The 25,158-nt window shown below is 43.7% G+C and overlaps 1 pseudogene; it reads left to right on the forward strand.

The window, feature by feature from the left end:
* The window catches only part of LOC135758568 (uncharacterized), a 106,988-nt pseudogene that overhangs the window by 12,647 nt on the left and 69,183 nt on the right, over window positions 1-25,158 (forward strand).

The raw sequence follows: 25,158 nt of genomic DNA on the forward strand, positions 1-25,158 counted from the left end.
CACACATTAACTTCTTTAGATAGATAAACACATATTAAATCTTTTACTGCAATACTACTTCTAAGCAAACACTTTAATCATTATTAAAAACCATCTGTTAGGAAAGAAAACACACACACACACACAGACACACAGGAGATTCTGTTCTTCAAGGTTGAGCTGCCCTGCCCCCATTAGGTTATTATGTTGGCTTGAGAAAGCCAACATACTGTTGTTGCACTTAAACTTATTATTATTATGTTGGCTTGAGAAAGCCAACATACTGTTGTTGCACTTAAACTTATTATTATTATGTTGGCTTGAGAAAGCCAACATACTGTTGTTGCACTTAAACTTATTATTATTAGTGGTGCTTGCATTTATGCAAGGCATCACTATTTCTATTCCTCAGGGATATTATTATTAGTGGTGCTTGCATTTATGCAAGGCATCACTATTACTATTGCTCATACTTATTATTAGTGGTGCTTGCATTTATGCAAGGCATCACTATTACTATCTTGCATACTTATTATTATTATTATTATTATTATTATTATTATTATTCTTTGTTGAATTGTTTTACTTTTGGCTTGGAGTATAATCATATATTGTCCCCCGAAATTTGCCACGGCAAGCACCACTTCACATTTTCTTCAGGAAATGTACCTATCTAGTTATTATTATTATTATTCTTTTTCTGGACACTTTTTCGGCGCATAACTCGTCCCGCACGCTTTGTCGTAGACCCATAAATTAGGGCTCAAATCGACCGGCTTATTGAGGAGAGGTGTGCTATGACTTTTATAAGCGATCGGGTGCAGGATTTCCGAAAGGGGGGCGAAAAACCACCCAAAAAATCCCATTGACTTAACAATGCGCCCAACTTTGACGAGTCATAGCTCCGCTCGAGGATTTTGTAGAAACATGTGGGTTACAACACTTGAAGAGGGTGGTAGGCTCTGTAAGAACATGGATCACAATGGGGTGTAAGTTGTACCCCTGGGGTGTAAGAGGTGCCCAAAAGTGCCCCAATGAAAAGTCAATGGGGCAAAATCCCATAGACTTACCATTGCAAAAATTTTGACGGGTCATAGGTCCGAGCCAGGATTTCATAGAAACATGTGGGTTACTACATTTGAAGAGGGTGCTAGACTCTGTCAGGACGTCCCCCACAATGGGGTGTAAGGTTACCATAGCAACCATTTTGGGCACCCTAGCAACCTATACCATAGACTGCAATTATAAAATGCCCGGATGGATATCTTTGCACCACAGTGTCATAGAGACATGGGGGTGGGCTCATTTTACTCAGGCATCCAATCAGTCTCTCAGGATCCTTACAGACTTACTAAGCCACGCCCCTAGCAACCACTTTTGAGCACCCTATCAACATAAAATACAAACAGTTATATCTCGGCATCAGAACATCGTAGAGACACGGGGGTTGGACCGTTTTACTTGTGACTAGGGGTGTAACAATTGGGCACATCATTGGCCACTCCCAAGCCACGCCCCTAGCAACCAAATACAGTACCCTAGCAACAGAGTAAACAAAGCCTTATATCTCCGCATCAGAACATCGTAGAGACACGGGGGTTGGACCGTTTTACTTGTGACTCGGAGTGTAATCACTGGGCACATCATTGGCCACTCCCAAGCCACGCCCCTAGCAACCAAATACAGTACCCTAGCAACAGAGTAAACAAAGCCTTATATCTCCGCATCAGAACATCGTAGAGACATGGGGGTTGGACCGTTTGACTCGTGACTCAGAGTGTAATCATTATGGGATGCCAATTTTTCCCTAGCAACCAAATACAGTACCCTAGCAACAGAGTAAACAAAGCCTTATATCTCCGCATCAGAACATCGTAGAGACACGGGGGTTGGACCGTTTGACTCGTGACTCGGCGGGTAATCACTATGAGATGCCAATTTTTTCCCTAGCAACCAAATACAGTACCCTAGCAACAGAGTAAACAAAGCCTTATATCTCCGCATCAGAACATCGTAGAGACATGGGGGTTGGACCGTTTGACTCGTGACTCAGAGTGTAATCATTATGGGATGCCAATTTTTTCCCTAGCAACCAAATATAGTACCCTAGCAACAGAGTAAACAAAGCCTTATATCTCAGCATCAGAACATCGTAGAGACACGGGGGTTGGACCGTTTGACTCGTGACTCAGATTGTAATCATTATGGGATGCCAATTTTTTCCCTAGCAACCAAATATAGTACCCTAGCAACAGAGTAAACAAAGCCTTATATCTCCGCATCAGAACATCGTAGAGACATGGGGGTTGGACCGTTTGACTCGTGACTCGGCGGGTAATCACTATGAGATGCCAATTTTTTCCCTAGCAACCAAATACAGTACCCTAGCAACAGAGTAAACAAAGCCTTATATCTCCGCATAAGAACATCGTAGAGACATGGGGGTTGGACCGTTTGACTCGTGACTCAGAGTGTAATCATTATGGGATGTCAAAATTTTCCCTAGCAACCAAATACAGTACCCTAGCAACCGAATAAACAAAGCCTTATATCTCTGCACCAGAACATCGTTGAGACACGGGGGTTGGACCGTATGACTCGTGACTCAGAGTGTAATCATTATGGGATGCCAAATTTTTCCCTAGCAACCAAATACAGTACCCTAGCAACCGGATAAACACAGCCTTATATCTCCACATCAGAACATCGTACAGACACGGTAGTTGAATCGTTTAACTTTTGGCTTGGAGTATAATCATATATGGTCCCCAGAATTTTGCCACGGCAAGCACCACTCACATTTTCTTCAGGAAATGTACCTATCTAGTTTATAATTATTATTCTTCTTTTTCTGGACACTTTTTCGGCGCGTAACTCGTCCCGCACGGTTTAACGTAGTCCCACGAAAGAGGGCTCAAATCGACCGGATTATTGAGGAGAGGTGTGCTATGACTTTTATAAGGGATCGGGTGCAGGATTTCTGAAAGGGGGGCAAAAAACCACCCGAAAAATCCCATTGACTTAACATTGCGCCCAACTTTGACAGGTCATAGCTCCGCTCAAGGATTTTATAGAAACATGTGGGTTACAACATTTGAAGAGGGTGGTAGGCTCTGTAAGAACTTGGATCACAATGGGGTTTAAGTTGTACCCCTGGGGTGTAAGAGGCACCCAAAATTTCCCATTGACTTATAATGGGGCAGTAAACATGCCCATATAAGGGAATAAAACAGTTCCAGATGGGATATCTTTGCTTTACAGTGTCATAGAGATAAGTGGGTGGGCTCATTTCACTCGGGCATCCAATCAGTCTCTCAGGATCATCCCAGAGCTATTAAGCCACGCCCCTAGCAACAATTTTGGGCACCCTAGCAACATCTCCCATAGACTGCCATTATAAAATGCCCAGATGGATATCTTTGCATCACACTGTCACAGAGACATGGGGGTGGGCTCATTTTACTCAGGCACCCAATCAGTCTCTCAGGATCCTTACATAGGTATTAAGCCACGCCCCTAGCAACCACTTTTGAGCACCCTAGCAACTTAAAATTCAAACAGTTATATCTCGGCATCAGAACATCGTAGAGACACGGGGGTTGGACCGTTTGACTCGTGACTCAGAGTGTAATCATTATGGGATGCCAATTTTTTCCCTAGCAACCAAATACAGTACCCTAGCAACAGAGTAAACAAAGCCTTATATCTCGGCATCAGAACATCGTAGAGACACGGGGGTTGGACCGTTTGACTTGTGACTCAGAGCGTAATCATTTTGGGATGCCAATTTTTTCCCTAGCAACCAAATACAGTACCCTAGCAACAGAGTAAACAAAGCCTTATATCTCCGCATCAGAACATCGTAGAGACACGGGGGTTGGACCGTTTGACTCGTGACTCAGAGTGTAATCATTATGGGATGCCAATTTTTCCCCTAGCAACCAAACACAGTACCCTAGCAACAGAGTAAACAAAGCCTTATATCTCCGCATCAGAACATCGTAGAGACACGGGGGTTGGACCGTTTGACTCGTGACTCAGAGTGTAATCATTATGGGATGCCAATTTTTTCCCTAGCAACCAAATACAGTACCCTAGCAACAGAGTAAACAAAGCCTTATATCTCCGCATCAGAACATCGTAGAGACACGGGGGTTGGACCGTTTGACTCGTGACTCAGAGTGTAATCATTATGGGATGCCAATTTTTTCCCTAGCAACCAAATACAGTACCCTAGCAACCGAATAAACAAAGCCTTATATCTCCGCATCAGAACATCGTAGAGAGACGGGGTTTGGATCGTTTTACTCGTGACTGGAAGTATGATCATATACTGTCCCCAGAAATTTGCCACGGCAAGCACCACTCACATTTTCTTCAGGAAATGTACCTATCTAGTTATTATTATATTTTATTCTTACATCTGCACGTTTTTTCGGCACCTAACTCGTCCCGCACGGTTTGTCGTAGACCCATGAAAGAGGGCTCAAATCGACGGGCTTATTAAGGACACGACTGCTATGACTTTTATAAGCGATCGGGTGCAGGATTTTCGAAAGGGGGGCGAAAAACCACCCGAAAAATCCCATTGACTTAACATTGAGCCCAACTTTGACGAGTCATAGCTCCGCTCGAGGATTTTGTAGAAACATGTAGGTTACAACATTTGGAGAGGGTGGTAGACTCTGTAAGAACATATATCACAATGGGGTGTAAGTTGTACCCCTTGGGTGTAAGAGGCGCCCAAAAGTGCCCCAATGAAAAGTCAATGGGGCGAAAATCCCATAGACTTAACATTGCAAATACTTTGACGGGTCATAGGTACGAGCGAGGATTTCGTAGAAACATGTGGGTTGCTAAAATTAAAGAGGGTGCTAGACTCTGTCAGGACGTCCCCCACAATGGGGTGTAAGGTTACCCTAGCAACCATTTTGGGCACCCTAGCAACCTATCCCATAGACTGCCATTTATAAAATGCCCAGATGGATATCTTTGCACCACAGTGTCACAGAGACATGGGGGTGGGCTCATTTTACTCAGGCATCCAATCAGTCTCTCAGGATCCTTATTGAGGTATTAAGCCACGCCCCTAGCAACCAGTTTTGAGCACCCTAGCAACATAAAATTCAAACAGTTATATCTCCGCATCAGAACATCGTAGAGACACGGGGGTTGGACCGTTTGACTCATGACTCGGAGGGTAATCACTAGTGGATGCAATTTTTTCCCTAGCAACCAAATACAGTACCCTAGCAACAGAGTAAACAAAGCCTTATATCTCCTCATCAGAACATCGTAGAGACACGGGGGTTGGACCGTTTGACTCGTGACTCGGAGGGTAATCACTAGTGGATGCCATTTTTTTCTCTAGCAACCAAATACAGTACCCTAGCAACAGAGTAAACAAAGCCTTATATCTCCGCATCAGAACATCGTAGTGACACGGGGTTTGGACCGTTTGACTCGTGACTCGGAGGGTAATCACTAGTGGATGCCATTTTTTTCCCTAGCAACCAAATACAGTACCCTAGCAACAGAGTAAACAAAGCCTTATATCTCCGCATCAGAACATCGTAGAGACACGGGGTTTGGACCGTTTGACTCGTGACTCGGAGGGTAATCACTAGTGGATGCCATTTTTTTCCCTAGCAACCAAATACAGTACCCTAGCAACAGAGTAAACAAAGCCTTATATCTCAGCATCAGAACATCGTAGAGACACGGGAGTTGGATCGTTTTACTTTTGGCTTGGAGTATAATCATATATGATCTCCAGAAATTTGCCACGGCAAGCACCACTCACATTTTCTTCAGGAAATGTACCTATCTAGTTATGTTGGCTTGAGAAAGCCAACATACTGTTGTTGCACTTAAACTTATTATTCTTTTTCTTCTGAGACTAAAATTTCTAACTCTAACTCGTCCTAGAGCTTTCAAGCTACAGCCATCAAACTTTGGACAGACCTTCGGTCTGATCTGACTCGAGTTGCTATATCTTTTCTAACTGATGGGACCTTCCGAATTCCTAAACGGGGCGCTGAAACACCCCAAAATTTCCATAGACTTAACATTGAGACAAACTTTGACGGGTCATAGCTGCGAGTGAGAAACTTGTAGAAACTTGTGGCTTACCACATTAAAGGAGGCTGACAGGCTGTGTAAGAACATACCTCACAATGGGGTGTAAGCTGTACCCCTGGGGTGTAAGAGGCCCCCCAAATTTCCCATTGACTTATAATGGGGCAGGAAACATGCCCATAAAAGGGGAAAAAAGCGTCCCAGATGGAATATCTTCACTTTAGAGTGTCTTAGAGACATGGGGGTGGGCTCATTTTACTCAAGCATCCAATCAGTCTCTTAGGATCACCCCAGAGCTATTAAGCCACGCCCCTAGCAACAATTTTGGGTACCCTAGCAACATCTCCCATAGACTACCATTATAAAAAGCCCAGATGGATATCTTTGCACCAGAGTGTCATAGAGACATAGGGGTGGGCTCATTTTACTCAGGCATCCAATCAGTCTCTTAGGATTCTTATTGAAGTATTAAGCCACGCCCCTAGCAACAAAATATGAAGACCCTAGCAACATAATAAACAAAGCCTTATATCTCTGGATCTGAACATCGTAGAGACACAGGGGTTGGACCGTTTTACTCGTGGCTTGAAGTGTAATCATTATGGGATGGCAATTTTATCCCTAGCAACCAAACTTAGTACCCTAGCAACGGAATAAACAAAGCCTTATATCTCCGCTTCAGAACATCATAGAGACACGGGGGCTGGACCGTTTTACTTGTGTCTTGAAGTGTGATCATTATGGGATGCCAATTTTCTCCCTAGCAACCAAACTTAGTACCCTAGCAACAGAATAAACAAAGCCTTATATCTCCGCATCAGAACATTGTAGAGACACGGGGGTTGGACCGTTTTACTTGTGGCTTGAAGGGTGATCATTATGGGATTCCAATTTTCTCCCTAGCAACCAAACTTAGTACCCTAGCAACGCAATAAATGTTAGCTTCATGCTAGCTTCATGCTAGCTTCATGTTTATCATGCTAGCTTCATGCTAATCATGCTAACTTCATGCTAGCTTCATGCTAATCATGCTAGCATCATACTAGCTTCATGCTAATCATGCTACCATCATGCTAGCTTCATGCTAACTTCATGCTAATCATGCTAGCTTCATGCTAATCATGCTAGCATCATGCTAGCTTCATGCTAATCATGATAGCATCATGCTAGCTTCATGCTAATCATGCTAGCATTATGCTAGCTTCATGCGTATCATGCTAGCATCATGCTAGCTTCATGCTAATCATGCTAACATCATGCTAGCTTCATGCTAATCATGCTAGCATCATGCTAGCTTCATGCTAATCATGCTAACTTCATGCTAATCATGCTAGCATCATGCTAGCTTCATGCTAATCATGCTAACAACAAGCTAGCTTCATGCTAATCATGCTAGCATCATGCTAGCTTCATGCTAATCATGCTAACATCATGCTAGCTTCATGGTAAATCATGCTACCTTCATACTTCAACATACTAACAGCCAGATAGCCTACTAAACTAAACTTATGTCAAACCGTTTTAAACGTTCAGGCTACGCTTTCTCAAGCCAACATAAAGTTTGTCTTCAAACTTTACTATCTAGTTATTATTATGTTGGCTTGAGAAAGCCAACATACTGTTGTTGCACTTAAACTTATTATGTTGGCTTTGAAAAAGCCAATATATTGTTATTGCTATTAAACTTATTATTAGTGGTGCTTGCATTTATGCAAAGCATCACTATTATTATTGCTCAAAGATATTATTAGTGGTGCTTGCATTTATGCAAAGCATCACTATTATTATTGCTCATACTTATTATTATTATTATTATTATATCTTATTATTCTTATGTCTGCACACTTTTTCGGCGCGTAACTCGTCCCACACGGTTTGTCGTAGACACACGAAAGAGGGCTCAAATTGACCGGATTATTGAGGAGAGGTGTGCTATGACTTTTATAAGAGATCGGGTGCAGGATTTCCGAAAGGGGGGCGAAAAACCACCCAAAAAATCCCATTGACTTAACATTGGGCCGAACTTTGACGGGTCATAGCTCCGCTCGAGGATTTGGTAGAAATATGTGGGTTATAACATTTGAAGAGGGTGGTAGGCTCTGTAAGAACATACATCACAATGGGGTGTAAGCTGTACCCCTGGGGTGTAAGAGGCACCCGAAATTCCCCATTGACTTATAATGGGGCAGGGAACACGCCCATATAAGGGAATAAAATCGTTCCAGATGGGATATCTTTGCTTTACAGTGTCGTAGAGATAAGTGGGTGGGCTCATTTTACTCGGGCATCCAATCAGTCTCTCAGGATCATCTCAGAGCTATTAAGCCACGCCCCTAGCAACCACTTTTGAACACCCTAGCAACATCTCCCATAGACTGCCATTATAAAATGCCCAGATGGATATCTTTGCAGCACAGTGTCATAGAGACATGGGGGTGGACTCATTTTACTCAGGCATCCAATCAGTCTCTCAGGATCCTTACATAGGTATTAAGCCACGCCCCTAGCAACCACTTTTGAGCACCCTAGCAACATAAAATTCAAAACAGTTATATCTCGGCATCAGAAAATTGTAGAGAAACGGGGGTTGGACCGTTTTACTTGTGCCTCGGAGTATAATAACTAGCCACATCATTGGCCACTCCCAAGCCACGCCCCTAGCAACTAAATTTGAGCACCCTAGCAACAGAATAAACAAAGCCTTATATTATCGCATCAGAACATCGTAGAGACACGGGGGTTGGACCATTTTACTTGTGACTCGGAGTGTAATAACTAGCCACATCATTGGCCACTCCCAAGCCACGCCCCTAGCAACTAAATTTGAGCACCCTAGCAACAGAATAAACAAAGCCTTATATCTTCGCATCAGAACATCGTAGAGACATGGGGGTTGGACCGTTTGACTCGTGACTCGAAGTGTAATAACTAGCCACATCATTGGCCACTCCCAGGCCACGCCCCTAGCAACCAAATATGAACACCCTAGCAACAGAATAAACAAACCTTTATATCTCCTCATCAGAACATCGTAGAGACACGGGGGTTGGACCGTTTGACTCGTGACTAGGAGGGTAATCACCAGTGGATGCCATTTTTTTCCCTAGCAACCAAATACAGTACCCTAGCAACAGAGTAAACAAAGCCTTATAACTCCGCATCAGAACATCGTAGAGACACGGGGGTTGGACCGTTTGACTCGTGACTCGGAGGGTAATCACTAGTGGATGCAATTTTTTCCCCTAGCAACCAAATACAGTACCCTAGCAACAGAGTAAACAAAGCCTTATATCTTCTCATCAGAACATCGTAGAGACACGGGGGTTGGACCGTTTGACTCGTGACTCGGAGGGTAATCACTAGTGGATGCCATTTTTTCCCCTAGCAACCAAATACAGTACCCTAGCAACAGAGTAAACAAAGCCTTATATCTCTGCATCAGAACATCATAGAGACACGGGGGTTGGATCATTTTACTTTTAGCTTGGAGTATAATCATATATGGTCACCAGAATTTGCCACGGCAAGCACCACTTCACATTTTCTTCAGGAAATGTACCTATCTAGTTATTATTATTATTCTTCTTTTTCTGGACACTTTTTCGGCGCGTAACTCGTCCCGCACGCTTTGTCGTAGACCCATAAATTAGGGCTCAAATCGACCGGCTTATTGAGGAGAGGTGTGCTATGACTTTTATAATCGATCGGGTGCAGGATTTCAGAAAGGGGGGCGAAAAACCACCCAAAAAATCCCATTGACTTAACATTGCGCCCAACTTTGACGAGTCATAGCTCCGCTCGAGGATTTTGTAGAAACATCTGGGTTACAACATTTGAAGAGGGTGGTAGGCTCTGTAAGAACATGGATCACAATGGGGTGTAAGTTGTACCCCTGGGGTGTAAGAGGTGCCCAAAAGTGCCCCAATGAAAAGTCAATGGGGCAAAATCCCATAGACTTACCATTGCAAAAATTTTGACGGGTCATAGGTCCGAGCCAGGATTTCATAGAAACATGTGGGTTACTAAATTTGAAGAGGGTGCTAGACTCTGTCAGGACGTCCCCCACAATGGGGTGTAAGGTTACCATAGCAACCATTTTGGGCACCCTAGCAACCTATACCATAGACTGCCATTATAAAATGCCCGGATGGATATCTTTGCACCACAGTGTCATAGAGACATGGGGGTGGGCTCATTTTACTCAGGCATCCAATCAGTCTCTCAGGATCCTTACAGACTTACTAAGCCACGCCCCTAGCAACCACTTTTGAGCACCCTAGCAACATAAAATACAAACAGTTATATCTCGGCATCAGAACATCGTAGAGACACGGGGGTTGGACCGTTTTACTTGTGACTAGGGGTGTAACAATTGGGCACATCATTGGCCACTCCCAAGCCACGCCCCTAGCAACCAAATTTGAGCACCCTAGCAACCGAATAAACAAAGCCTTATATCTCCGCATCAGAACATCGTAGAGACACGGGGTTTGGACCGTTTTACTTGTGACTCGGAGTGTAATCACTGGGCACATAATTGGCCACTCCCAAGCCACGCCCCTAGCAACCAAATACAGTACCCTAGCAACAGAGTAAACAAAGCCTTATATCTCCGCATCAGAACATCGTAGAGACACGGGGGTTGGACCGTTTTACTTGTGACTCGGAGTGTAATCACTGGGCACATCATTGGCCACTCCCAAGCCACGCCCCTAGCAACCAAATACAGTACCCTAGCAACAGAGTAAACAAAGCCTTATATCTCCGCATCAGAACATCGTAGAGACACGGGGGTTGGACCGTTTGACTCATGACTCGGAGGGTAATCACTAGTGGATGCCATTTTTTCCCCTAGCAACCAAATACAGTACCCTAGCAACAGAGTAAACAAAGCCTTATTTCTCCGCATCAGAACATCGTAGAGACACAGGGGTTGGACCGTTTGACTCATGACTCGGAGGGTAATCACTAGTGGATGCAATTTTTTTCCCTAGCAACCAAATACAGTACCCTAGCAACAGAGTAAACAAAGCCTTATATCTCCGCATCAGAACATCGTAGAGACATGGGGTTTGGACCGTTTGACTCGTGACTCGGAGGGTAATCACTAGTGGATGCCATTTTTTCCCTAGCAACCAAATACAGTACCCTAGCAACAGAGTAAACAAAGCCTTATATCTCCGCATCAGAACATTGTAGAGACACGGGGGTTGGACCGTTTGACTCGTGACTCGGAGGGTAATCACTAGTGGATGCCATTTTTTTCCCTAGCAACCAAATACAGTACCCTAGCAACAGAGTAAACAAAGCCTTATATCTCCGCATCAGAACATCGTAGACACACGGGGTTTGGACCGTTTGACTCGTGACTCGGAGGGTAATCATTAGTGGATGCCATTTTTTCCCCTAGCAACCAAATACAGTACCCTAGCAACAGAGTAAACAAAGCCTTATATCTCCGCATCAGAACATCGTAGAGACACTGGGTTTGGACCGTTTGACTCGTGACTCGGAGGGTAATCACTAGTGGATGCCATTTTTTTCCCTAGCAACCAAATACAGTACCCTAGCAACAGAGTAAACAAAGCCTTATATCTCCGCATCAGAACATCGTAGAGACACGGGAGTTGGATCGTTTTACTTTTGGCTTGGAGTATAATCATATATGATCTCCAGAATTTTGCTACGGCAAGCACCACTCACATTTTCTTCAGGAAATGTACCTATCTAGTTATTATTCTTCTTTTTCTGGACACTTTTTCGGCGCGTAACTCGTCCCGCACGCTTTGTCGTAGACCCATAAATTAGGGCTCAAATCGACCGGCTTATTGAGGAGAGGTGTGCTATGACTTTTATAAGCGATCGGGTGCAGGATTTCCGAAAGGGGGGCGAAAAACCACCCAAAAAATCCCATTGACTTAACATTGCGCCCAACTTTGACGAGTCATAGCTCCGCTCGAGGATTTTGTAGAAACATGTGGGTTACAACATTTGAAGAGGGTGGTAGGCTCTGTAAGAACATGGATCACAATGGGGTGTAAGTTGTACCCCTGGGGTGTAAGAGGTGCCCAAAAGTGCCCCAATGAAAAGTCAATGGGGCAAAATCCCATAGACTTACATTGCAAAAATTTTGACGGGTCATAGGTCCGAGCCAGGATTTCATAGAAACATGTGGGTTACTAAATTTGAAGAGGGTGCTAGACTCTGTCAGGACGTCCCCCACAATGGGGTGTAAGGTTACCATAGCAACCATTTTGGGCACCCTAGCAACCTATACCATAGACTGCCATTATAAAATGCCCGGATGGATATCTTTGCACCACAGTGTCATAGAGACATGGGGGTGGGCTCATTTTACTCAGGCATCCAATCAGTCTCTCAGGATCCTTACAGACTTACTAAGCCACGCCCCTAGCAACCACTTTTGAGCACCCTAGCAACATAAAATACAAACAGTTATATCTCGGCATCAGAACATCGTAGAGACACGGGGGTTGGACCGTTTTACTTGTGACTAGGGGTGTAACAATTGGGCACATCATTGGCCACTCCCAAGCCACGCCCCTAGCAACCAAATTTGAGCACCCTAGCAACCGAATAAACAAAGCCTTATATCTCCGCATCAGAACATCGTAGAGACACGGGGTTTGGACCGTTTTACTTGTGACTCGGAGTGTAATCACTGGGCACATAATTGGCCACTCCCAAGCCACGCCCCTAGCAACCAAATACAGTACCCTAGCAACAGAGTAAACAAAGCCTTATATCTCCGCATCAGAACATCGTAGAGACACGGGGGTTGGACCGTTTTACTTGTGACTCGGAGTGTAATCACTGGGCACATCATTGGCCACTCCCAAGCCACGCCCCTAGCAACCAAATACAGTACCTTAGCAACAGAGTAAACAAAGCCTTATATCTCCACATCAGAACATCGTAGAGACACGGGGGTTGGACCGTTTGACTCATGACTCGGAGGGTAATCACTAGTGGATGCAATTTTTTTCCCTAGCAACCAAATACAGTACCCTAGCAACAGAGTAAACAAAGCCTTATATCTCCGCATCAGAACATCGTAGAGACACGGGGGTTGGACCGTTTGACTCGTGACTCGGAGGGTAATCACTAGTGGATGCCATTTTTTTCCCTAGCAACCAAATACAGTACCCTAGCAACAGAGTAAACAAAGCCTTATATCTCCGCATCAGAACATCGTAGAGACACGGGGTTTGGACCGTTTGACTCGTGACTCGGAGGGTAATCACTAGTGGATGCCATTTTTTTCCCTAGCAACCAAATACAGTACCCTAGCAACAGAGTAAACAAAGCCTTATATCTCCGCATCAGAACATCGTAGAGACACGGGGTTTGGACCGTTTGACTCGTGACTCGGAGGGTAATCACTAGTGGATGCCATTGTTTCCCCTAGCAACCAAATACAGTACCCTAGCAACAGAGTAAACAAAGCCTTATATCTCCGCATCAGAACATCGTAGAGACACGGGGTTTGGACCGTTTGACTCGTGACTCAAAGGGTAATCACTAGTGGATGCCATTTTTTTCCCTAGCAACCAAATACAGTACCCTAGCAACAGAGTAAACAAAGCCTTATATCTCTGCATCAGAACATCGTAGAGACATGGGGGTTGGACCGTTTGACTCGTGACTGGAAGTGTAATCACTAGTGGATGCCAATTTTTTCCCTAGCAACCATATACAGTACCCTAGCAACAGAGTAAACAAAGCCTTATATCTCCGCATCAGAACATCGTAGAGACACGGGGGTTGGATCGTTTGACTTTTGGCTTGGAGTATAATCATAAATTGTCCCTTGAAACATGCCACGGCAAGCACCACTCACATTTTCTTCAGGAAATGTACCTATCTTTTATAATTATTATTCTTCTTTTTCTGGACACTTTTTCGGCGCGTAACTCGTCCCGCACGGTTTAACGTAGTCCCACGAAAGAGGGCTCAAATCGACCGGATTATTGAGGAGATGTGTGCTATGACTTTTATAAGGGATCGGGTGCAGGATTTCTGAAAGGGGGGCAAAAAACCACCCGAAAAATCCCATTGACTTAACATTGCGCCCAACTTTGACAGGTCATAGCTCCGCTAGAGGATTTTATAGAAACATGTGGGTTACAACATTTGAAGAGGGTGGTAGGCTCTGTAAGAACATGGATCACAATGGGGTGTAAGTTGTACCCCTGGGGTGTAAGAGGCACCCAAAAATTCCCATTGACTTATAATGGGGCAGGAAACATGCCCATATAAGGAAATAAAAAAGTTCCAGCTGCGATATCTTCGCTTTACAATGTCCTACAGACAAGTGGGTGGGCTCATTTCACTCCGGCATCCAATCAGTCTCTCAGGATCATCTCAGAGCTATTAAGCCACGCCCCTAGCAACAATTTTGGCCACCCTAGCAACATCTCCCATAGACTGCCATTATAAAATGCCCAGATGGATATCTTTGCACCTGAGTGTCATAGAGACATGGGGGTGGGCTCATTTTACTCAGGCATCCAATCAGTTTCTCAGGATCCTTAAAGACTTACTAAGCCACGCCCCTAGCAACCACTTTTCAGCACCCTAGCAACATAAAATTCAAACAGTTATATCTCAGCATCCGAACATCGTAGAGACACGGGGGTTGGACCGTTTGACTCGTGACTCAGAGTGTAATCATTATGGGATGCCAATTTTTTCCCTAGCAACCAAATACAGTACCCTAGCAACAGAGTAAACAAAGCCTTATATCTCTGCATCAGAACATCGGAAAGACATGGGGGTTGGACCGTTTGACTCGTGACTCAGACTGTAATCATTATGGGATGCCAATTTTTTCCCTAGCAACCAAATACAGTACCCTAGCAACAGAGTAAACAAAGCCTTATATCTCCGCATCAGAACATCGTAGAGACATGGGGGTTGGACCGTTTGACTCGTGACTCAGAGTGTAATCATTATGGGATGCCAATTTTTTCCCTAGCAACCAAATACAGTACCCTAGCAACAGAGTAAACAAAGCCTTATATCTCCGCATCAGAACATCGTAGAGACATGGGGGTTGGACCGTTTGACTCGTGACTCAGAGTGTAATCATTATGGGATGCCAATTTTTTCCCTAGCAACCAAATACAGTACCCTAGCAACAGAGTAAACAAAGCCTTATATCTCCGCATCAGAACATCGTAGAGACATGGGGGTTGGACCGTTTGACTCGTGACTCAGAGTGTAATCATTATGGGATGCCAATTTTTTCCCTAGCAACCAAATACAGTACCCTAGCAACAGAGTAAACAAAGCCTTATATCTCCGCATCAGAACATCGTAGAGACACGGGGGTTGGACCGTTTGACTCGTGACTCAGAGTGTAATCACTATGGGATGCCAATTTTTTCCCTAGCAACCAAATACAGTACCCTAGCAACAGAGTAAACAAAGCCTTATATCTCCGCATCAGAACATCGTAGAGACACAGGTGTTGGACCGTTTGACTCGTGACTCGGAGTGTAATCATTATGGGATGCCAATTTTTCCCTAGCAACCAAATACAGTACCCTAGCAACAGAGTAAACAAAGCCTTATATCTCCGCATCAGAACATCGTAGAGACACGGGGGTTGGACCGTTTGATTCGTGACTCAGAGTGTAATCACTATGGGATGCCAATTTTTTCCATAGCAACCAAATACAGTACCCTAGCAACAGAGTTAACAAAGCCTTATATCTCCGTATCAGAACATTGTAGAGACATGGGGTTTGGACCGTTTGACTCGTGACCCGGAGTGTAATCACTATTGGAAGTCAAATTTTTCCCTAGCAACCACATACAGTACCCTAGCAACCGAATAAACAAAGCCTTATATCTCCGCATCAGAACATCGTAGAGAGACGGGGTTTGGATCCTTTTACTCGTGACTGGAAGTATGATCATATACTGTCCCCAGAAATTTGCCACGGCAAGCACCACTCACATTTTCTTCAGGAAATGTACCTATCTAGTTATTATTATTATTATTCTTTTTCTCCCCCCAAAATTATAAACACTAACTCGTCCTAGGGCTTTCAAGCTACATGCACCAAATTTTCCACAGACCTTCAGACTGGTCTGACTTAGTGTGCTATATCTTTTCTAACTGATGGGACCTTCCGAATTCCTAAACGGGGGTCTCGAACACCCCAAAATTTCCATTGACTTAACATTGAGACAAACTTTGACGGGTCATAGCTGTGAGTGAGAAACTTGTAGAAACTTGTGGCTTACCACATTTAAGGTGGCTGACAGGCTCTGTAAGAACATACATCACAATGGGGTGTAAGCTGTACCCCTGGGGTGTAAGAGGTTTCCCATTGACTTATAATGGGGCAGGGAACATGCCCATATAAGGGAATAAAAGCGTCCCAGATGGAATATCTTTACTTTAGAGTGTCGTAGAGACATGGGGGTGGGCTCATTTTACTCAGTCATCCAATCAGTCTCTTAGGATCGCCCCAAAGCTATTTAGCCACGCCCCTAGCAACAATTTTGGGTACCCTAGCAACATCTCCCATAGACTACCATTATAAAAAGCCCAGATGGATATCTTTACACCAGAGTGTCATAGAGACATAGGGGTGGGCTCATTTTACTCAGGCATCCAATCAGTCTTAATAGGATTCTTATTGAGGCATTAAGCCACGCCCCTAGCAACCAAATTTGAGCACCCTAGCAACATAATAAACAAAGCCTTATATCTCTTGGTCTGAACATCATAGAGACATGGGGGTTGGGTCTTTGGGTCATGTTAGCTTCATGCTAGCTCCATGCTAAGTCATACTAGCTTCATGCTAGTTTCATGCTAGCTTTATGCTAATTTCATAATAAATCTTGCTAACTTCATGATAAATCATGCTAACTTCATGTTAAATCTTGTTAGCTGCACGCTAAATAGTGCTAGCTTAATGCTAATCATGCTAGCATCATGCTAATCATGCTAGCTTCACGTTAAATCATGCTAGCTTCATGCTAATCATGCTATTCTCATGCTAACTTCATGTTAATCATGCAAGCCTCGTGCTAGCTTCATGCTAGCTTCATGCTAATCTTGCTAGTTTCATGCTAGCTTCATGCTAATCATGCTAACATCATGCTAGCTTCATGCTAATCATGCTAGCATCATGCTAGCTTCATGCTAATCATGCTAGAATCATGCTAGTTTCATGCTAATCATGCTAGCTTTATGCTAGCTTCATGCTAATCATGCTAACATCATGCTAGCTTCATGCTAATCATGCTAGCATCATGCTAGCTTCATGCTAATCATGCTAGTTTCATGCTAGCTTCATGTTAATCATGCTAACATCATGCTAGCTTCATGCTAATCATGCTAGCATCATGCTAGCTTCATGCTAATCATGCTAGCATCATGCTAGCTTCATGCTAGCTTCATGCTAGCTACATGCTAATCATGCTAGCATCATGCTAGCTTCATGCTAATCATGCTAGCATCATGCTAGCTTCCTGCTAGCTTCATGCTAATCATGCTAGCATCATGCTAGCTTCATGTTAATCATGCTAGCATCATGCTAGCTTCATGGTAATCATGCTAGCATCATGCTAGCTTCATGCTAGCTACATGCTAATAATGCTAGCATCATGCTAGCTACATGCTAATCATGCTAGCTTCATGCTAATCATGCTAGCATCATGCTAGCTTCATGCTTATCATGCTAACATCATGCTAGCTTCATGCTAACATCATGCTAGCTACATGCTAATCATGCTAGCATCATGTTAGCTTCATGCTAATCATGCTAGCATCATGCTAGCTTCATGCTAGCTTCATGCTAATCATGCTAGCTTCATGCTAACATCATGCTAGCTTCATGCTAATCATGCTAGCTTCATGTTAATCATGCTAGCATCATGCTAGCTTCATGGTAATCATGCTAGCATCATGCTAGCTTCATGCTAGCTACATGCTAATCATGCTAGCATCATGCTAGCTACATGCTAATCATGCTAGCTTCATGCTAATCATGCTAGCATCATGTTAGCTTCATGCTTATCATGCTAGCATCATGCTAGCTTCATGCTAATCATGCTAGCATCATGCTAGCTTCATGCTAGCTACATGCTAATCATGCTAACATCATGCTAGCTACATGCTAATCATGCTAGCATCATGTTAGCTTCATGCTAATCATGCTAGCATCATGCTAGCTTCATGCTAGCTTCATGCTAATCATGCTAGCTTCATGCTAACATCATGGTAGCTTCATGCTAATCATGCTAGCATCTTGCTAGCTTCATGCTAGCATCATGCTAACTTCATGCTAATTATGCTAGCATCATGCTAGCTTCATGCTAATCATGCTAGCATCATGCTAGCTTCATGCTAATCATGTTAGCTTCATGCTAGCTTCATGCTAATCATGTTAGCTTCATACTTAAACATACTAACTGCCAGATAGCCTACTAAACTAAACTTCTGTCAATCCGTTTTAAACGTTCAGGCTACGCTTTTTCAAGCCAACATAAAGTTTGTCTTCAAACTTTAATATCTAGTTAGTGGTGCTTGCATTTATGCAAAGCATCACTATTACTATCTTGCATACTTATTATTATTATTATTATTCTTCTTTTTCTGGACACTTTTTCGGCGCGTAACTCGTCCCGCACGCTTTGTCGTAGACCCATAAATTAGGGCTCAAATCGACCGGCTTATTGAGGAGAAGTCTGCTATGACTTTTATAAGCGATCGGGTGCAGGATTTCCGAAAGGGGGGCGAAAAACCACCCAAAAAATCCCATTGACTTAACATTGCGCCCAACTTTGACGAGTCATAGCTCCGCTCGAGGATTTTGTAGAAACATGTGGGTTATAACATTTGAAGAGGGTGGTAGGCTCTGTAAGAACATGGATCACAATGGGGTGTAAGTTGTACCCCTGGGGTGTAAGAGGTGCCCAAAAGTGCCCCAATGAAAAGTCAATGGGGCAAAATCCCATAGACTTACCATTGCAAAAATTTTGACGGGTCATAGGTCCGAGCCAGGATTTCATAGAAACATGTGGGTTACTACATTTGAAGAGGGTGCTCGACTCTGTCAGGACGTCCCCCACAATGGGGTGTAAGGTTACCATAGCAACCATTTTGGGCACCCTAGCAACCTATACCATAGACTGCCATTATAAAATGCCCGGATGGATATCTTTGCACCACAGTGTCATAGAGACATGGGGGTGGGCTCATTTTACTCAGGCATCCAATCAGTCTCTCAGGATCCTTACAGACTTACTAAGCCACGCCCCTAGCAACCACTTTTGAGCACCCTAGCAACATAAAATACAAACAGTTATATCTCGGCATCAGAACATCGTAGAGACACGGGGGTTGGACCGTTTTACTTGTGACTAGGGGTGTAACAATTGGGCACATCATTGGCCACTCCCAAGCCACGCCCCTAGCAACCAAATTTGAGCACCCTAGCAACCGAATAAACAAAGCCTTATATCTCCGCATCAGAACATCGTAGAGACACGGGGGTTGGACCGTTTTACTTGTGACTAGGGGTGTAACAATTGGGCACATCATTGGCCACTCCCAAGCCACGCCCCTAGCAACCAAATTTGAGCACCCTAGCAACCGAATAAACAAAGCCTTATATCTCCGCATCAGAACATCGTAGAGACACGGGGGTTGGACCGTTTTACTTGTGACTCGGAGTGTAATCACTGGGCACATCATTGGCCACTCCCAAGCCACGCCCCTAGCAACCAAATACAGTACCCTAGCAACAGAGTAAACAAAGCCTTATATCTCCGCATCAGAACATCGTAGAGACACGGGGGTTGGACCGTTTTACTTGTGACTCGGAGTGTAATCACTGGGCACATAATTGGCCACTCCCAAGCCACGCCCCTAGCAACCAAATACAGTACCCTAGCAACAGAGTAAACAAAGCCTTATATCTCCGCATCAGAACATCGTAGAGACACGGGGTTTGGACCGTTTTACTTGTGACTCGGAGTGTAATCACTGGGCACATCATTGGCCACTCCCAAGCCACGCCCCTAGCAACCAAATACAGTACCCTAGCAACAGAGTAAACAAAGCCTTATATCTCCGCATCAGAACATCGTAGAGACACGGGGGTTGGACCGTTTTACTTGTGACTCGGAGTGTAATCACTGGGCACATAATTGGCCACTCCCAAGCCACGCCCCTAGCAACCAAATACAGTACCCTAGCAACAGAGTAAACAAAGCCTTATATCTCCGCATCAGAACATCGTAGAGACACGGGGGTTGGACCGTTTTACTTGTGACTCGGAGTGTAATCACTGGGCACATCATTGGCCACTCCCAAGCCACGCCCCTAGCAACCAAATACAGTACCCTAGCAACAGAGTAAACAAAGCCTTATATCTCCGCATCAGAACATCGTAGAGACACGGGGGTTGGACCGTTTCACTCATGACTCGGAGGGTAATCACTAGTGGATGCCATTTTTTCCCTAGCAACCAAATACATTACCCTAGCAACAGAGTAAACAAAGCCTTTTATCTCCACATCAGAACATCGCAGAGACACGGGGGTTGGACCGTTTGACTCGTATCTCGGAGTGTAATCACTAGTGGATGCCAATTTTTTCCCTAGCAACCAAATACAGTACCCTAGCAACAGAGTAAACAAAGCCTTATATCTCCGCATCAGAACATCGTAGAGACATGGGGGTTTGACCGTTTGACTCGTGACTCGGAGTGTAATCACTAGTGGATGCCAATTTTCTCCCTAGCAACCAAATACAGTACCCTAGCAACCGAATAAACAAAGCCTTATATCTTCGCATCAGAATAATGTAGAGACATGTGGGTTGAATTGTTTTACTTTTGGCTTGGAGTATAATCATATATTGTCCCCCGAAATTTGCCACGGCAAGCACCACTTCACATTTTCTTCAGGAAATGTACCTATCTAGTTATTATTATTATTCTTTTTCTTCTGAGACTAAAATTTCTAACTCTAACTCGTCCTAGAGCTTTCAAGCTACAGCCATCAAACTTTAGACAGACTTTCGGTCTGATCTGACGAGGTGTGCTATATCTTTTCTAACTGATGGGACCTTCCGAATTCCTAAACGGGGCGCTGAAACACCCCAAAATTTCCATTGACTTAACATTGAGACAAACTTTGACGGGTCAAAGCTGCGAGTGAGAAACTTGTAGAAACTTGTGGCTTACCACATTTAAGGAGGCTGACAGGCTGTGTAAGAACATACCTCACAATGGGATGTAAGCTGTACCCCTGGGGTGTAAGAGGCCCCCAAAATTTCCCATTGACTTATAATGGGGCAGGAAACATGCCCATAAAAGGGAATAAAAGCGTCCCAGATGGAATATCTTCACTTTAGAGTGTCTTAGAGACATGGGGGTGGGCTCATTTTACTCAAGCATCCAATCAGTCTCTTAGGATCACCCCAGAGCTATTAAGCCACGCCCCTAGCAACCATTTTGGGTACCCTAGCAACATCTCCCATAGACTACCATTATAAAAAGCCCAGATGGATATCTTTGCACCAGAGTGTCATAGAGACATAGGGGTGGGCTCATTTTACTCAGGTATCCAATCAGTCTCTTAGGATTCTTATTGAGGTATTAAGCCACGCCCCTAGCAACAAAATATGAAGACCCTAGCAACATAATAAACAAAGCCTTACATCTCTGGATCTGAACATCGTAGAGACACAGGGTTTGGACCGTTTTACTTGTGGCTTGAAGTGTAATCATTATGGGATGCCAATTTTCTCCCTAGCAACCAAACTTAGTTCCCTAGCAACGGAATAAACAAAGCCTTATATCTCCGCTTCAGAACATCATAGAGACACGGGGGTTGGACCGTTTTACTTGTGGCTTGAAGTGTGATCATTATGGGATGCCAATTTTCTCCCTAGCAACCAAACTTAGTACCCTAGCAACGGAATAAACAAAGCCTTATATCTCCGCATCAGAACACTGTAGAGACACTTGGGTTGGACCGTTTTACTTGTGGCTTGAAGGGTGATCATTATGGGATGCCAATTTTCTCCCTAGCAACCAAACTTAGTACCCTAGCAACGCAATAAATGTTAGCTTCATGCTAGTTTCCTGCTAATCATGCTAGCTTCATGCTAACATCATGCTAGCTTCATGCTAATCATGCTAACTTCATGCTAGCTTCATGCTAATCATGCTAACTTCATGCTAGCTTCATGCTAATCATGCTAGCATCATGCTAGCTTCATGCTAATCATGCTAGCATCATGCTAGCTTCATGCTAATCATGCTAGCATCATGCTAGCTTCATGCTAATCATGCTAGCATCATGCTAGCTTCATGCTAATCATGCTAGCTTCATGCTAGCATCATGCTAGCTTCATGCTAATCATGCTAGCATCATGCTAGCTTCATGCTAATCATGCTAGCATCATGCTAGCTTCATGCTAATCATGCTAGCTTCATGCTAGCATCATGCTAGCTTCATGCTAATCATGCTAGCATCATGCTAGCTTCATGCTAATCATGCTAGCATCATGCTAGCTTCATGCTAATCATGCTAGCATCATGCTAGCTTCATGCTAATCATGCTAGCATCATGCTAGCTTCATGCTAATCATGCTAGCATCATGCTAGCATTTTCTCCCTAGCAACCAAACTTAGTACCCTAGCAACGGAATAAACAAAGCCTTATATCTCCGCATCAGAACATTGTAGAGACACGGGGGTTGGACCGTTTTACTTGTGGCTTGAAGGGTGATCATTATGGGATGGCAATTTTCTCCCTAGCAACCAAACTTAGTACCCTAGCAACGCAATAAATGTTAGCTTCATGCTAGCTTCCTGCTAATCATGCTAGCTTCATGCTAATTATGCTAACATCATGCTAGCTTCATGCTAATCATACTAGCTTCATGCTAATCATGCTAACATCATGCTAGCTTCATGCTAATCATGCTAGCATCATGCTAACTTCATGCTAATCATGCTAACATCATGCTAGCTTCATGCTAATCATGCTAACATCATGCTAGCTTCATGCTAACTTCATGCTAATTATGCTAACATCATGCTAGCTTCATGCTAATCATACTAGCTTCATGCTAATCATGCTAACATCATGCTAGCTTCATGCTAACATCATGCTAGCTTCATGCTAATCATGCTATCTTCATGCTAGCTTCATGCTAATCATGCTAGCATCATGCTAATCATGCTAACATCATGCTAGCTTCAGGCTAATCATGCTAGCATCATGCTAGCTTCATGCTAATCATGCTAGCATCATGCTAGCTTCATGCTAATCATGCTAACTTCATGCTAGCTTCATGCTAATCATGCTAGCATCATGCTAGCTTCATGCTAATCATACTAGCTTCATGCTAATCATGTTAACATCATGCTAGCTTCATGCTAATCATGCTAGCTTCATGCTAATCATGCTAGCTTCATGCTAATCATGTTAGCATCATGCTAATCATGCTAGCATCATGCTAGCTTCATGCTAATCATGCTAGCATCATGCTAATCATGCTAGCATCATACTAGCTTCATGCTAATCATGCTAGCATCATGCTAGCTTTATGCTAATCATGTTATCATCATGCTAGCCTCATGTTAAATTATGCTAGCTTCATGCTAGCTTCATGCTAAATCATGCTAGCTTCATGCTAAATCATGTTCGCTTCATGTTAAATCATGCTAGCTTTATCTTAAATCATGATAGCTTCATGCTAAGTTGTCAAACTCTACTCTCAGACTAGGCTTTCTCAAGCCAACATAAAGTTTGTTCCGACGAACTTTTCTATCTAGTTATGTTGGCTTGAGAAAGCCAACATACTGTTGTTGCACTTAAACTTATTATTATTATTCTTTTTCCGAGACTAAAATTTCTAACTCTAACTCGTCCTAGAGCTTTCAAGCTACAGCCATCAAACTTTGGACAGACCTTCGGTCTGATCTGACTCGAGTTGCTATATCTTTTCTAACTGATGGGACCTTCCGAATTCCTAAACGGGGCGCTGAAACACCCCAAAATTTCCATTGACTTAACATTGAGACAAACTTTGACGGGTCATAGCTGCGAGTGAGAAACTTGTAGAAACTTTTGGCTTACCACATTTAAGGAGGCTGACAGGCTGTGTAAGAGCATACCTCACAATGGGGTGTAAGCTGTACTGCTGGGGTGTAAGAGGCCCCCAAAATTTCCCATTGACTTATAATGGGGCAGGAAACATGCCCATAAAAGGGAATAAAAGCGTCCCAGATGGTATATCTTCACTTTAGAGTGTCTTAGAGACATGGGGGTGGGCTCATTTTACTCAAGCATCCAATCAGTCTCTTAGGATCACCCCAGAGCTATTAAGCCACGCCCCTAGCAACAATTTTGGGTACCCTAGCAACATCTCCCATAGACTACCATTATAAAAAGCCCAGATGGATATCTTTGCACCAGAGTGTCAAAGAGACATAGGGGTGGGCTCATTTTACTCAGGCATCCAATCAGTCTCTTAGGATTCTTATTGAGGTATTAAGCCACGCCCCTAGCAACAAAATATGAAGACCCTAGCAACATAATAAACAAAGCCTTATATCTCTGGATCTGAACATCGTAGAGACACAGGGGTTGGACCGTTTTACTTGTGGCTTGAAGTGTGATCATTATGGGATGCCAATTTTCTCCCTAGCAACCAAACTTAGTACCCTAGCAACGGAATAACAAAGCCTCATATCGCTGCATCAGAACATTGTAGAGACACGGGGGTTGGACCGTTTTACTTGTGGCTTGAAGTGTGATCATTATGGGATGCCAATTTTCTCCCTAGCAACCAAACTTAGTACCCTAGTAACGGAATAAACAAAGCCTTATATCTCCGCATCAGAACATTGTAGAGACACGGGGGTTGGACCGTTTTACTTGTGGCTTGAAGGGTGATCATTATGGGATGCCAATTTTCTCCCTAGCAACCAAACTTAGTACCCTAGCAACGCAATAAATGTTAGCTTCATGCTAGCTTCCTGCTAATCATGCTAGCTTCATGCTAGCTTCATGCTAATCATGCTAACATCATGCTAG

The sequence above is a fragment of the Paramisgurnus dabryanus genome, chromosome 15, assembly GCF_030506205.2.
Source record: "Paramisgurnus dabryanus chromosome 15, PD_genome_1.1, whole genome shotgun sequence".
Lineage (NCBI taxonomy): Eukaryota > Metazoa > Chordata > Actinopteri > Cypriniformes > Cobitidae > Paramisgurnus > Paramisgurnus dabryanus.